Source organism: Protopterus annectens, chromosome 6.part0 (assembly GCF_019279795.1).
Source record: "Protopterus annectens isolate FY-2018-M chromosome 6.part0, PAN1.0, whole genome shotgun sequence".
Lineage (NCBI taxonomy): Eukaryota > Metazoa > Chordata > Ceratodontiformes > Protopteridae > Protopterus > Protopterus annectens.
In genome coordinates, this window is record NC_056737.1 from 435,959,157 (window position 1) to 435,975,532 (window position 16,376).

Genomic DNA, 16,376 nt, shown 5'->3' on the forward strand with positions numbered 1-16,376 from the left:
AAACCATAATTGTCACAACCAATACTGTTATGGAACATGAAGACTGTGGTAGTTAAGAGTTGCAGAGGGAGGCTCCTCTCCAGTTAAATCTGTAGTGCAACAGGACGTATTCCAGATGAAGATAAGATATACAGAGTAAAGGGCCTTATGAAATATTCTTGATTTAACAGACTACCAAAGAAAAAGTGTTACAAAAGTATTTTAGATGAAGGAAGCCCATATTATGCTTGGTACAGAGTTAAGATTGGTTGATTAATTTAATGCATGCTAACTCATTGAAAGTATCATAACGTCATCGGTATGCGGTATATAAAGTGATGCCTAGGTAGAAGCTGCATGTCACATGGTACGCATTTTTTCAACAAAGTCACTAGTTAAAGACCTCATGGGGCTGATGTTCATGCCACTGTCTGTGTTAATTAATGAGCATTTGTCCAAACATCCAGATGCTGCTTGCAAACAACGGAAAAAATGAACAATAATAGAACAATTGCAGGCCATTGTATTCACAGTACTGACAGGAAATGAAAAATGGGGAGGACTGATGGTTTATATAAGTGATATGATAACCTCAAGGTTAATGGAAAAGGAGGAAGGTGAAACATCGGAGCAGGGCAAAATAAAAATGATAAAGAAGATAAGTAGGCTGGCAGGCGAACTTCAGGTAGAGTCTGGTTGGGTCTGGATACCATCTACCATCCCCTCAAACACACACAGTAGAGGGTGGAAGGGCTCATTTTCAAAGCAGAGGTCTGCTCAGTACCTACTTCCAGAAGAGAAAGGAAAGGTCTTGATAACAGCTCTAAATGAAGAAGAATTTGTTTAGTGGGTACAGAGAAAGGGAGGCAACAAAAGATGGGTTGATAAAGGATGGAAGGGAAATTAGGAATAACAAGGACTTGCTGAAGAAACAAAGTGAATTATTTGCCTCATTATTTACAAAATTTAAAAAAGGGAATGTTATCAAAGTGGGAGAAGAAAAAGGCAGATGGAAGTGAAAGATGGGCTTTGGGGCAATATGGAAGAAAGTGATCTGTAATGAATGAACAAGTTCTGTAAAACTGGGACTCAAAATATCGTATCTAAAGCATATAAAAGTGACAAACCTGGTCACTCAGTGTCAGTTTTGAAATCATCACATATAACTAATAAAAGAATGATATTCCCCAACTACCACACCCTGCTTTCTAAATGAGATTGCATAAACACACAGAAGGGTAAATAAAAAAAAAAAAAACTCACCGTTTACATTTGCTATGAGCTAAATGGAGTAATTTAGCCTAGACTAAAGGGAAATCTGTGTTCTTTATATAAGGGCTGTGGGATCTTTGATATTCTTCAGAAGAGGTTTAACAGGGCCATTGTTTAACTTGCAGTCTGAAAGACTGTATTTTGTTAGGGCGACAGTACTGTCTCATTTGAAATAAAAATCATCTTGTAAAACCCAACAAAACCTGTTCTACTTGGAAACTATTCTAAAGCAAACTAAATCCTATTAAGGGACAGTTTGTCAAAATTCAATGCCCTGCCCAATCCAGAGTTCAGACCAGCCTATGCAGAAAGAATTATTCACAGAAACATGGTATTAACATGTAAATTGCTGCATATCTACCAGAAGTAAGCCAAAAAAAACTCCAAACAAGCCACACTGGTAGAAACTAATCTTAACAAGGTATATAACAAAAGGAACAATGTCATGGTCAAAGCCATAAAGAGCAGCTCTCATAGTGACACAAACTCACTAATAAAACTAAACAGGAAGCTAAAAGGACTAATTAAATCCAACAAGGCCAATTACAAGGTCAAGGTAGCTTTTCAGGCTAAAGACAACCACAAGTCTTTCTATAGCTATGTCCAAAAACTCATAGGTAACATGCAACAGTGTGCAGAAATGGTTGGAAATGGTACCAGTGTGACTTAGCGAATCTGTTAGCCAACTAATTCAGCTTAAACCTTGCTTACCTTCCCACTTCCCCCTTGCCACCCCTTGTGAAATCCCAACCAGCATAACTCCACCAACAACTATTAGCAGGAAGCAGGTCATAGTGATGCTCACTAAGGTGAAAAACATAGCCTCGATGGGACCTGACAATATTCTAGGTTGCCTCCCAAATAGCCTGAAACATGACCTATTAGGACCACTTGAGTCACTTTTCAACTAAAACCTCAAAACAGGCTACATACCAAGCAAATGAAGGTCTTCAATGGTTATCCCCCTTCACAAGGGTGGACCATCAACTGACTCCGGAAACTACAGACCATTAGTCTGACTAGTCTAATATGCAAAGCCATGGAATGACTTATCAAGGAAATGATCAGCAAAGACATTGGCAACCTACAGACACTGGACCTATCCCAGTTTGTTTTTTGTCAGAGGAAGGTCATGCCTACTTAACCTGGTAGACATCTTTGAGAAGGTAACCAAGGTAATGGATGAAGCAAAAATGGTGTATACTGCCTACCAACACCTGGCTAAGACATATGACACAATAACTCACTTAGGTATTGTGGACAAACTCAATGAACTAGGCATAAATCCCTATACAACTCACTGGATTGCCAGCTGGCTCACAGATAGAACCCAAGAAGTCAGGATTAGTGAGCCCACCTACACCAAGAGACAGGTCACCACTGGAGTATCACAGGGTTCCATGCTGGGTCCACACCTGTTTGGTATCTACTTCTAAGAGGTCAAGGCTAATGGCCTCTGTTTGACCAAATTCACAGATGACTGCAAATTGGGAGCTATCATACATTCCCCTACGACACTAGCATCCTGTAAGAGGGTCTAATGCAGACAAATGACTGGTGCCAATGCCACGGATTAAAACTCAATACAAGGAAGTGCATTATAGTGCCTTTTGGGAAAATGTCTACCCAGGCAAATTACTCCATTGATAAGACTCCCCTAAGAATTGACTCAATAGTTAGAGATCTTGGAACATATGTAGACAATAATTTGGTCTTTGACCAACACGTAGCCAAGGTAGTAAGAAAATCAGTCTATGTCGCCCAACTTAAATGTAATGGTATGTCATCCATGTTCAAGGAAGTTGTAGTACCCCTCTACTTGCCTTTATTAGACCCATTATTGAGTACAATGCCCCCTTCAGCATTTAGCTGAATATGCATATGCAACAGTTGGAATCTCCACAGAGTTTCCTCACCAACAGAATCTAGGGTGTTAACACACTGCCCTATACAGATCACTTTAGAGCCCTATCTCTATACTCAGCCTCCTGCACTTGATATATGCAGCATCCTTAGATCTAGCCCTGATGGAGCTTTTGCACATCCACAAAATGAGTAGCACCAGAAACACTAAATCCAGAAAATCTGAACTTTGCTTGCAACATAAATAGAACATTCTGGAGAGACCGATATGTTACTCAAGGGCTCTCCATGCTCTGGAATAAGCTCACCATTCATGTGAAGTGGAGTCCATCCATAACCCTATTCAAACATAACCTTGAGTATTGGATGGGAAATCATAAATTCATCCCTGGGCTGGCCTCCATGTCTGTTATAGACAGAGGCCAAAAATAAACATTCCCTAACTATCATTGGATGGATAATCATAAATGTATCCCTTGGCTGGCCCCATGTTTATTACAGACAAACTTTGACAGTAAATATTCTCTAACTAATATACCCTGCCCGCATTAACTTTTTAGCAACTTTGTAACTAACATACCTCTCCTAACAAACATACCCCTCTCCCAGTTAAGACGCATGGATTACCAGGAGATGCAACTGGGTTGGTTTGCATGTCTTGGCTGTAAAGGCCCTGGTAGTCATTAGCTAGTATATACCTATGAACCCTAAAATCTAGGAGGGTGCAAGAGCAGTTTCAAACTATCATTAAGTATTTGACACTGCCTAACCCACTCAGCAAATGTAATCAAATAAATAAAAACAGTATTGTCCAACAAAAGAAAGGAAATAAGTAAGTGAATAAAGAAGTATTATCGTTATCCAAGTATTTGACTTCAGTATTGTGGAACATAGCCTGAACCTTACCTAAATGCTGTGTACAACACTACCTGGATTTTGAACAAAGTACAAGCTAGTTCCAAGCTAAGGATTCTTACTGAGCTACCAACCATCTCATTGTAGAAGTAAGAACATGTGCTGAGAAAAAATGCTGGTTCACCGAATGGGATAATTTTTGCTTATCATCATGCTTGCTGTACAGGGTTTGACTTCAAAGACATGCCTCTCTATCTCAATAATCTTTGCAAAACTTATAAAGATGGAGCTTAGAGACTTTGATATTATATATTGATATTATACTCATTTGATATTATATGTCTAACAGAAACCTGGTTAAAACCAGCAACAAAAGACAATGAAATTTTACCACCTGGTTATAACATCATACGCCTTGATCGTGTAACCAAGAAAGGTGGTGGAGTAGCTGTTCTATTCAAATCTGATCTTCAAATAACCATCTTTAACCACAAACCTTCCCAAGACTCAAATACTGAAATACTTATTACCAAGTTTCTGCTAAACCCAGTTAAATCTATCTATAGTATTAGTATCTATGTTCCTCCAGGTAATAACATCAATACCATTGAAAACATACTTTGTTGGTTATCTCTAAACCTTCCCCAAGAAACCATAATCCTAGGCGATTTTAACATAGATTGGAATTCTTGCAATAACAACTGCCCCACTAACCATATTAATCTTTATGGGTTCACCCAAACTATTACCTCCCCTACTATAATAAACAAAAATAGCAAGAAAGAAAGCACCTTAGATTGGATACTTATTAATAATCAACCTCAGACTTATGAAACCGGAACCCTCCCTGATGACATAAGCGACCACTCACTAACCTACATTATCAGACTCAAAACCAATCCACCCTTTCAACCCATATATAGGGCAATTAGAACCAAGAAAAAACTCAACTTAGATATATTCCTTAGTGTACTTAAAGCATGTCATTGGTCCCCATTAAAATACCTTTCTCTTGATGAAGCTGTTGATTACTTTAATATTAATTTCCTAAACATACTCAACCGTCATGCTCCTACCCGCTCTATCAGGATAAGAACAAAATCTGTTCCATGGCTTACTAAGGAAACCAAACAAAAAATCCATCTCAGAAATAAATACTGGAATAAATCACGCTTAACTAAAAACCATACTGACATCCAAAACTACAAACAACTGAGAAATTAAACAAAAAAGCCATATTGTTTGATAAAAAAAACTATTATTTACAATTTCAGCAGACCCACCATAATAAACCCCAAACGTTTTGGTCAAGTATTAATCAGTTATTACATCCAAGTCAATCTATCATACCTAACCCACAAGGCACTGACAAAGACAATCCTAAACAAACTGCAAACACCTTAAACACCTTCTTTATCAAAGCAATTCAAGCTCTTGCCTGTCAGCTCTCTCCTCAAGACATAACATCCAATTATGACTCTAACCCATCTCCACCTTTTCTCTTCCAACCTGTCCCCACAGCATTTATTCTCACCCTTATCCAAAAACTGAAACCATGTACTCCTTCTGCTGACCAACTACCCTCAGAATACCTACAGATAGCAGCCAAATCAATTGCTTACCCCATCTCCATCCTCATAAATAGAACCATCACTGAAGGATATACCCCTAAACTCTGGAAAGTCTCTCATATTATTCCCCTTCACAAAGGAGGAGACTCCACTGAACTCTCTAATCATCGACCCATAGCCCTACTTTCTCCTCTATCTAAGATCATGGAAAGATGTATCCATAGGCAATTGCTAGACCACTTTCTCCATAATAACCTACTTTCCAACACCCAACATGGCTTCCGACCTTCCCATAGCACAACTACTGCCCTCCTTTCCTTTATTGACACTATCAATAACAACCAAAACCTTAACATGCTCTCCTCTGCACTTTTCATAGACCTGTCCAAAGCTTTCGATATGGTAAATCACACTATACTCATAAACATTCTCAAATCTCTGTCTCTTGACACACTAGCTATAAAATGGTTCCATTCCTACTTAAATAACAGACATCAAGCTGTACTCTGGAACAATGTTCTTTCTATTCAGCTACCTGTTAATATTGGAGTTCCTCAAGGCTCCATACTGGGCCCTCTCCTGTTCTCTATATTCATCAATGACCTTCACCAAGTAATTCCCCAAGCTACATGCATCCAATATGCAGATGACTACACTTATATGCTCTGCCTCATCTGTATCTGAACTTCACTCCCTATCTCAAGACACATTTAACTCTGTAGAACTATGGTTTACAGAACGCTGCCTCTTATTAAACCCTAAAAAAACTAAACTTCTCCTTTTTACACCTACCAGTAAATCTCCACCAATAGACTTCTCTGTATCAGCCCATGACGGTACACTCATATCCCAAGATGAAACTACCAAACTGCTAGGTATCACCATAGATAATAACCTAAACTTTGATGCCCATATCAACAACATTCTGAAAACTACCAATAAAAAAATAGGCTCTCTTTATAGGATTAAATCCTTTCTCACTCCTGCAACTAGAATAACCATTGCCCACGCACATCTTATCTCCACCCTTCTTTATGCCTCACCCATATTTACCAATCTGTCAAAAAATAACCTTAAAAAACTAGAAAACTCCTATAATAGCATAGCCAGATTTGCCACAGGTAATCCATATAGAACTCATCACTGTATTAATCTAAAGCATCTTGGGTGGCTTGAATTTCACCAGCATCTGAAATATAATCAACTGACCATCGTCCACAAAATACTTTATCAACCTGACAAAACACCCATCCTATCTAATCTTATTCACCCCTATGTTAACCTTAAGTCCCTAAGATCATCACAAAAATCTCTTGTATACATCAACAAATCAAATAATAGAGCTGGAGACACTCTATTTTCTATTTCTATTGGAAAAACCTGGAACCTACTTCCCTCTGAACTTACCACACTTCCCTCTACTACTCTGTTTAAAAATAAACTTAAGCTCTTCCTGAAAACACACTGGATGTGCCCCTGTTCTAAACCGGACTGATCAACTTATCCATTATTACCTGAATCAATCAAGCTTGTCATCTCTGAATCTATTTCTTCTCTCGAACTAATTTTGCCTCTATTCTCTTAAACTATTTCATATTAAATACTACGATGCTTCCTCTCCTTCACAGTCCTAGCTAGTACTGGATTCTTTAAAGTGACCCATATTACTTCTAGATTTATTACCTAACTGCGTCTCCATGTCATTTTCCTTATCTTCCTTTATTACCTACATCGACACTATTGTTTTCTTCTCTTCTCTCAACTAGTATTCTTCAGTAACATTTAAATGTAACTTCTTATTAACTATACTAAATCTATTCAAATATGTGTAACCTCGTTATGTACTTGTAAATTTTCAGCCTTCTCTGTTTAAGAAAATGTATATGCATTCTAAATATGTATTTTCTGTAGATGTGAACTTTGTTTGAATTGTGTGGAGCTTTTCTCCCCGGGCCTCTACTGAAAATGGACATGTATCCAGCTAGACTAGCCCTGTCAACAAATGTAAAATAAAAATAAAATAAATTTTAAGATGTCAGTTCTTATGTAATACAGGAGAAAGGGCATTCTCAAAGACAAACCCAGCTTTTTAGATTTTTCCATCAGCCCTGTGGTCTGCAATGTACCCAGGTTTTTCAAACTATTTACAAGAATAATTCACATTTGTGGGTGTGGTGTAGTGTGTGTGTGTGTGTGTGTGTGTGTGTGTGTGTGTGTGTGTGTGTGTGTGTGTGTGTGTGTGTGTGTGTGTGTGTGTGTGTGTGTGCGCGCGCACACGAGTGCATCTGCCTTTATAGTGGATATCCCACTGAACTGGAGCTTATTTCTTCCAGAGATCAATGGAGAAAGTTCCAACAGTAAGATTAAGGTTAGCAATACATAATGAGACAGGATGTTTTCTGTGACCTCTTGTTTGTCTACTATTTGTTAACTCTCCACATATTGTGCCAAACCCATTTAATGATGTCCTCATCTTTACCCCAAATATGGACTAATTAACACCATTTCAAGTCAAATCTAAATAAAATTAAGTAGAAAATACTCTCTAAAAAACAACAATCAATAGTATCTCAACATGCTAAAATCCTCCTAGCAGAAGACTTTCTCCCTAATCCTGACCCCACCTATCATAATCAACATCAAGACAATTTCCTTCCACATACTACTCTAATCTCCACAGCAGTCAACCCCCACCCTGGTTATCTAACTTTTGCCACTATAAATATTAGTAACATAAAAAAATAAAATTGCTGAACTACATGCCTGGATTATCCAACACAAGCCTGATATTCTCCCTGTAACTGAAACTTGGCTTAAGCCCAGCATTAATAACTCCTAAACTATACTCCATGTCTATAATATGATTTGTCATGACCACATAAAGAGGAAAGTTGGTGATATTGATGTAATATTTCCCAGCAACTACCACACTTCCCCCTACAACAAACCAATACCAAAATCCAGTTCAGCAAAGCTTCTTGCTACTTTCTTGAAAATAAACAAATATAAACAAATATGAATTACTGTCCTTTACATCTCTCCTGGAGACATTACGGCCACATTTTAATAGTGGATATCCATAACAATTCCACAAGACAAAACACTACTAGGTGATGTCAATATCAATTGGTTGCACATAATCACTAAATCCCCAACATCCAACATGACTTTTATGGTTTCACACAACTAATTAATAGCCTTACACATTATAGCAAGACACCAAACTCCTTTTTAGACTGGATACTAATATCAGACCATCTCCCAATCTATGCAACCAGGCATCTCAAATATAAACTTAAACAGTATGTTTATAAAACAACACGCAACCTGTTCAAGTTTAACCCAGAAATATTCATTACTACCCCATCATCCATTAACTGGAACATACTAAGAATCCTCCGTTTAGATGATGCTGTAAATTAATTAAATGCGACTTTCCTAAATATCCTAAATAGCCTTACACCTCATAAAAAAAAGAGTAAAAGCAAATAATACAATCTGCTTACCCAAACGGAGTAGATTACTAATGCAGGATAGAGAAAAAAATTGAATGGGGAAAATATAAAACACCACAATATTGCAAAAACTTCAGAATGCTCTACAGCCATACCAAAAAGCAAATAAATGAAAACAAAACAAAAAAAATACTATAACAACATTCAGAACAATAGTAAATACAACCCTAAAAAATTCTGTTCAGCCATTAAAGAAATTTTACATCCCGGACATAAATTCAACCCTAACCCCGCTCCCAATAATTTACCACTACAAACTGCAACACAACTCAACCCTTATTTCATAGACTGTATAGCATCCCTGACCTAGGAGTCCCCAGCATCAATCCCAACCGTGCCCAACAGCCACTTCATTACACCCACTTACACCTTCAGACCTGTTTCAACATCCTACATAAAACTGCTGTTAAACAAACTCAAACCATGCTCTGCTTCAGCTGATGATCTGCCAAACAGGTACCTTAAAATAGCAGCCAATAGCATTGCCTGTGCTTATAAACAGATCAATCCAGGAATCCCACTTTCCCTCTCCCTGGAAAAAAATTACACATTATCCCTCTACGAAAAGGAGGAAATTCAACAGACATCAGAAACTTTAGATCTATAGCAATCTTATCTTCTGCAGGAAGAACTCCTATCCCCCAACACAGCACTGCTTCTGTCCCTCCCATAGTACTAACACTGTATTTCTAACCTTTATAGACTCTGTCAATAAAGCTAGAGATAATGGCAAACTAGTCTCGTCCTTATTACAAGATTTGTCTAAAGCCTCCCACACAGTTTGTCACAGCAAACTTCTACTTCAAATATCCTCACTAGGTCTATCTCAGTCCACCCTACTATGGTTATAAAGCTAATTTTCTGATAGGTATCAGTCAGTAAAATGACACTCCACCCCTTCTCCATACCTCCCAGTCACCACTGGTGTACCACAAGGCTTTATCTGTGGTCCCCTCCTCTTTAACATTCTCACCAACATCATCCATACATCCACAAAACAACCATCCCTAACACAATATGGAGATGACTCCAAACTCATATGCACATAAGACAAACTGGCATATCTCTACAAAACTGCTCAGGAATCTTTAACAGCCATTGAAGCAAGTCTTTGTAACTCGCAAAGTATGCTTGCCCCCCCCCGACACACACACATAAAAAAGCAAACTATGTTTTTTTCCCCAAAATTTTCTGTCTTATGAAAAAACAAAATTTAAAATCCTCGTTCTTAATTATACAACCATTGATGTAAAGTCTTATAGCAAATTACTAGGGACGATGATTATCTTAAATTCTACCCGCATATAAAAAATTGCATTAAAAAAAATTACCAAAAACTAGGGATGCTTTATAGAGCCAAAGACTTTCTCACCGATGCAACTAAAACTACACCTGCCACTACTTACCTCTTCCCCCTCACTGCTTTATAGTGCTTCAATCCTTATAAACCTCCAAATATCATAAAAAGCAAAACTTGAACAATGATGTAATAATGTGGCAAAATTTGCAATAAATATTCCTTACAGAACCCACCTCTGTATGCATTAAAAAGCCTAAATTGGTTAGAACTATCCCATCAACTAACATATACACAGCTTCTTACCACCTACAAAATTTAAAATATTTATGTCTTGCCCAAACCTATGGTGTACCTTTTGCTTCCAAAATGGTAAAACATGTCAGGGCAGGAATAAATTTGCGGGTGCCAATCCCATTGTTCAAAGTTGTTTTTTGAAATATATTAGTGTGTCATTCTGTTTAAAATGTAAGAGAAGTTTATTCCAGAGAAGAGATAAATAGTTAGGTAGATAAAATTTAATATAGGTGTTGCCGTAAGAGAAACATGGTAACTTCAGACATTTCAGTATGTGAAGGAAGGATCATTTCAAGAATCAGATTCTTTGTATCTTTAAGGTATTACCAGTAGAGTTCCCAAGTGCATCCTAATTACTGAGCAGTCATAGCCATTCTCATTTTGTGTTGAATGAAAAATATGGATATTACTATCAAAAGGCATAGTGATCAACTGAAAACCAGACAGAATAAGAACACTTGTTATCCAGAGGAATCGAGTCCAAGCTTAGCAAGAATGAGCTATGATGCTGAACCATTAAAGATAAAAGTGAACTTGATCTTTCACAAGAGTCAGTTTTCATGAGTACTTTCTCTGAATTTTCAGAGCTATGTAAGCCAATGATAGAGCTGAGTTGTTTTCCAGGTAACAAATGGACAAAGCACACAAGGAAGTTAATAGTATTACTATAATAAAACATGTTCATTTTCTTGTTAAGTGCTTTAATATTTTAACAAACACACTGAGACTTTTATAAAAGTATTTCCTTTACTTGCTTACACGCACAATTTAAAATAATCGCATAGCATGAAATGTCAGCTGCACTTATTATTTAAAAACATATTTAAACAGAAGCAGATCAATGAAAAAAAATTGTGTATGATGTAAAATACCTTTATTTCAACTCTCTATGAATACTTATATGGTCGTGTAGTCTGTGAAATCTGCTGCCATTTAATAACAACTGCCATCATAATTCCAAATTCTCTAACTTGAAATCATAGTCACCACTTCAAATAGAACATTTCACACTAACACTGTAAATAAGATTTTTATATAAAGGACATAGTGTTGTATGCTTAAATAAAGCATTACTTTTGTCCTTATTTCTTATGGTTAAAGTGTGTTCATGAATTTCTAAAACGGCTCTATAACCTACTCTTATTAATAAATGTAGGCACTCTATCAACATTCTTAAGCATCTCTTCACTTCCCATTAAAATTTTCCAGTTACTTTAATAATATCTTCAGTTTTACTTGAATCTGTTGTAAATGTTAAAACCATGGCTGGGGAAGACCTATAATCAATTACTGCTGTACTTTTAATTAATATTGCCCTGAAATATCAGATAATATATGCTATCTTTAACCACAGTAATGTCATCTTTAATCTTACCAAAACTTTACACTGGGTTTGTGGCCCATCAGTTGACTAGATTCAAAATAGCCCTTTAGACAATTAGCCTAGTATTCATCTCTGAACCTATGAACATTAGTGCCCCTTTTTCAAAACATATTTCTCAAAATCTCAGTTTCATTTAAAAACATTACATCCAAATGTCAGCCTGGAAGATATAAAAATTTGCAACTTTTCACATTTCATTTACTGTGAGATGTCTGAAAACTATTTGTGTGCAGTTAATTATGTACAAAAATGTTTTTTCAGGTCTTTATCAGTTTGTCAAATAATCTATTCAGTGAATGGCTATTCGTCAAACCAACTTAAGCGAAAAGTAATATTAGTGAACGATCGTTTCAGCAAATTTTTTTACAGGAAAAGGAAGTAGTTGGCCATCATTGGGAATGTTCCCCTTTCCCCACTGTAGAATGATCTCGAAGTTGGTATATTTAGTTAGTGGGGTGTGGGGGGCAAAGCCCCCCAGTTTTCTGAATTTAAAATGTGTAGTGCTTTTTATGATCAGTAGCTGGTCCACTAGTTTTTTTCCCTGTAAAAAAATTTGCTGAAATGATCATTTGCTAAAATGACTTCTCTTAAGTGGGTTCGACAAATAATTATTCGCTAAATAGACTATTCAACAAACTTATATAGACCCATTTTTTTCTGTATATTCTAGATCCAGTTTGATTATTATTTTCATGTAAATAAAGTTCCACATCTAACTATTTTTTTCACTAATCTGACTGGTGAATTTTAAAAAGACACTACAATTCAAATCTAACACAGTTTTTTTTTAATTCAGCCTTTCTGTCATTCTATATAAAGAAGCGCTGGTTAATAAAATGACAATAAAATGTTACCTTGTAAATAAACAGGTATTTTTGCATCTGTTTTACACTGTGCTAATATAAGATTTGCAAATATGGGGGATAACGCTTCCCCTATTACCATTTACTTGTTTAAAATAGTTATCTAAAATGTATAAACATTAGTCCTTTAAATAATATCCAAAAGATCACATAATAAATTGATTTCTTTCTTGACAGCATTGGTTTGAGCTGCTTAAAATTATGTAAAATACTCTCATCAATGTCCTGTGATATAAAAGTTTGAAGTGACAAATTGTCAGCTGTAGCAAAGAGTTGATTACAAAAATTATCACCATTGCTAAACTCTCCTAATTTTTTTTCAGAAAAATGCCATGCATCCCTAATATGGGATATCTAAATCCAAATGTTTTCAGTTTTGATCAATGGATGTTCCTATTGGATCATTAATGGAACCATTGGCAGAAACAATAGAACAAAATTAAATATTTGTAATTCCTTTATGCATTTTAGGAATTATCCCCCAAAAATGCACTAATACTATGAATAGTAACTGATAGTAACATAAATATTCATCAGAAATTTCATTACTCGGTAGCAAGTTATGTAAATAAATTTTCTATTTTGTAAAAGCACTATTAATCTCATGCTTACAGATCATTTTATTGATTGCTTTTTCAAAAGTGAAGGAATTTATTACATAACAGAGGATTATGTGTTCTTTTTTCTTTAAACATAGAATCACAATAATTAATATTAAGGTTGTTCAGATGTGGGGAGAGACATTTGTTTTCATATACACTGTATTATTTCAATATGTTTTTTTTTTTATCCCTGTGCAATTTCTTTAACTTTTTTATTTAATGTTAATTTCATGTCTGGACTGTTTCTAATATGTTGTTGTTGGTGGTCTTTCGGCTTTTCCCGGTTAGGGGTCACCACAGCAGAACTCCAGTCCGCTAATGATTGGCAGTTGGGTTTTTTTTGGTGTCGAGTTGCCAGCCCGATGCCCAACCTTCAACGAAGGCACCCCCATTCAACGCATGTCTTTCGAACGCCCACTTGACCGCGGGGAGGACATGAAGACTCCACACAGAAGGCACTCCCAACACAAGCTGAGAATCAAACGGGAGAACCTCTTGCTGTGAGGTAACAACGCTACCGCTGCACCACCGCGGAATCTAATTTAGACTTAAATTGCAACTTATTTATGCTTCTTAGTAATTTTGTCAATATGCACTGTTAATCTTTAAGTCATTCAAATATTTTCATTATACTTCTCAAAATACACATCTGTTCAAATCTGATTTTATCAAAAAATGAAGTCAGTTCTTTAAATGAATAATTTTCATCTATGCCATTTGGGAAATTTGTAATCCTTGACTGTTTAGGTATTCATTTTACATCAATACACTGTTTTTCTTAAAATGCAACATCTGTGTTTAAACAACTTATTTTCAACAATTTTAAGCAAATCATTGAAACAGCTTTCCACATTCTTCCCTGTATTATTATCTTCAGTAACTTATATTAAAGATTCAAATGAGTTACTACTTTACATACGTAGTCTATAAATTTGCAAGTATAAAAATTACCATTAACTATTTCTTGAATAAAAGTCTGATCCACACGTACTTGAGAAACATCCGGACTGCAGTTATTCTTATCACTTTGAATGTATCCGTGTCTTGATATTTTTGTAAACTTTTATTTAATGATTGTAATGCATCACATAAACCATTCACACTAGAATACAATGAGAATATAATAGATTCCTGTGATCTTACATATGGGGAAGAAACAGCCATTCCAACTTATTCAGTAGCCACAGTCAAAATATCATGACCTCTGGAAAGAAAAAAGGCTGGCTAGGCATGTTATATTCACAAAATAGCACCAAAGACACACGATGGCTGAATTAACCACACACACACAAGTTAATACTATTGCTAGAATACTGATAGTATGATAAACATATTTTTTATTTTCTAGTTAAGCACTTTTCTGCAAATACCTGTCTTTTTAATGAGAAGTGTGTCAGCATGCATTCACAGTTTAATGGATATTTCTCAACCCCAGATCAAGAAATAAAAAAAAAATAATTGTTATATTGTCTTAAAAATACAATTAAGTCTCGTAAAAATTGAAAGGGGGTAAAGTACTGAGATTTTTGTCAAACTATTGTCAGGGCTGATGTTCCATATAAGTCAGCCAAGCTGCAATATATATAATGTGTCTTCACAGTTTTGAAGTATTGAAAACATAAATTGCACCTCTAGATCATGGTCATTCTCCTCATGTGCTTCTTTCCTAGGACAATACACTGCGTGAACCTATATGCTTCAGTGTACAACACCTCTGTAGGCAGCAGAGAACTGTGTATTAGTGTAAATATACGTGCTTCAGTGTACAACACCTCTGTAGGCAGTGGAGAACTGTGTATTAGTGTAAACCTGTGTGTTTCAGTGTATGACACCTCTGTAGGCAGCGGAGAACTGTGTATTAGTGTAAACCTGTGTGCTTCAGTGTACAACACCTCTGTAGGCAGTGGAGGACTGTGTATTAGTGTAAACCTATGCCCTTCATCATACAACACCTCTGTAGGCAGCGGAGGAGTGTGTATTAGTGTAAACCTATGTGCTTCAGTGTATGACACCTCTGTAGGGAGCAGAGAACTGTGTATTAGTGTAAACCTACGTGCTTCAGTGTACAACACCTCTGTAGAGGACTGGATATTAGTGTAAACCTATGTGCTTCAGTGTACGACACCTCTGTAGGCAACGGTGGACTGTGTATTAGTGTAAACCTATGTGCTTCAGTGTACAACACCTCTGTAGGCAGCAGAGGACTGGATATTAGTGTAAACCTATGTGCTTCAGTGTATGACATCTTTGTAGACAGCAGAGGGCTGGATATTAGTGTAAACCTATGTGCGACAGTGTACAACACCTCTGTAGGCAGCAGAGGACTGGATATTAGTGGAAACCTATGTGCTTCAGTGTACGACACCTTTGTAGGCAGCAGAGGACTAGATATTAGTGTAAACCTATCTGCTTCAGTGTATGACACCTCTGTAGGTAGTGGAGGACAGTGTATTAGTGTAATCGGACAAGGCTGTAAGTGGCACTTACTGTCACCTAGAAGATATAATTTAGTTTGTGTACTGTACTTCAGAATTCACAATCAGTGTTTATTTTGCCTGTGATATACATTGATTGTGTTTCTGTATATTTATCCACTATATGTCCTGTTATCCACCGACTTAAAAACCTTTGTCTCATTTCATGTGGGAGTTATGCCCATTGCCATGGTGAGCTGCTGACAGGTACAGTATTGTAAGTGCCTGACAAACACAAGTTTACTGCTCAGTGAAAACCACCTATTCTGCTATACACTCCCATACACATTCCTATGTTTATCATGGAGAGCTTTTAATGCTATCTGGGGGTAATCAATGATAGCAAGGATCTGATCAAGGTGTTGTTATTGGGTCTTTTGGCTTTTCCCGGTTAGGGGTCGCCA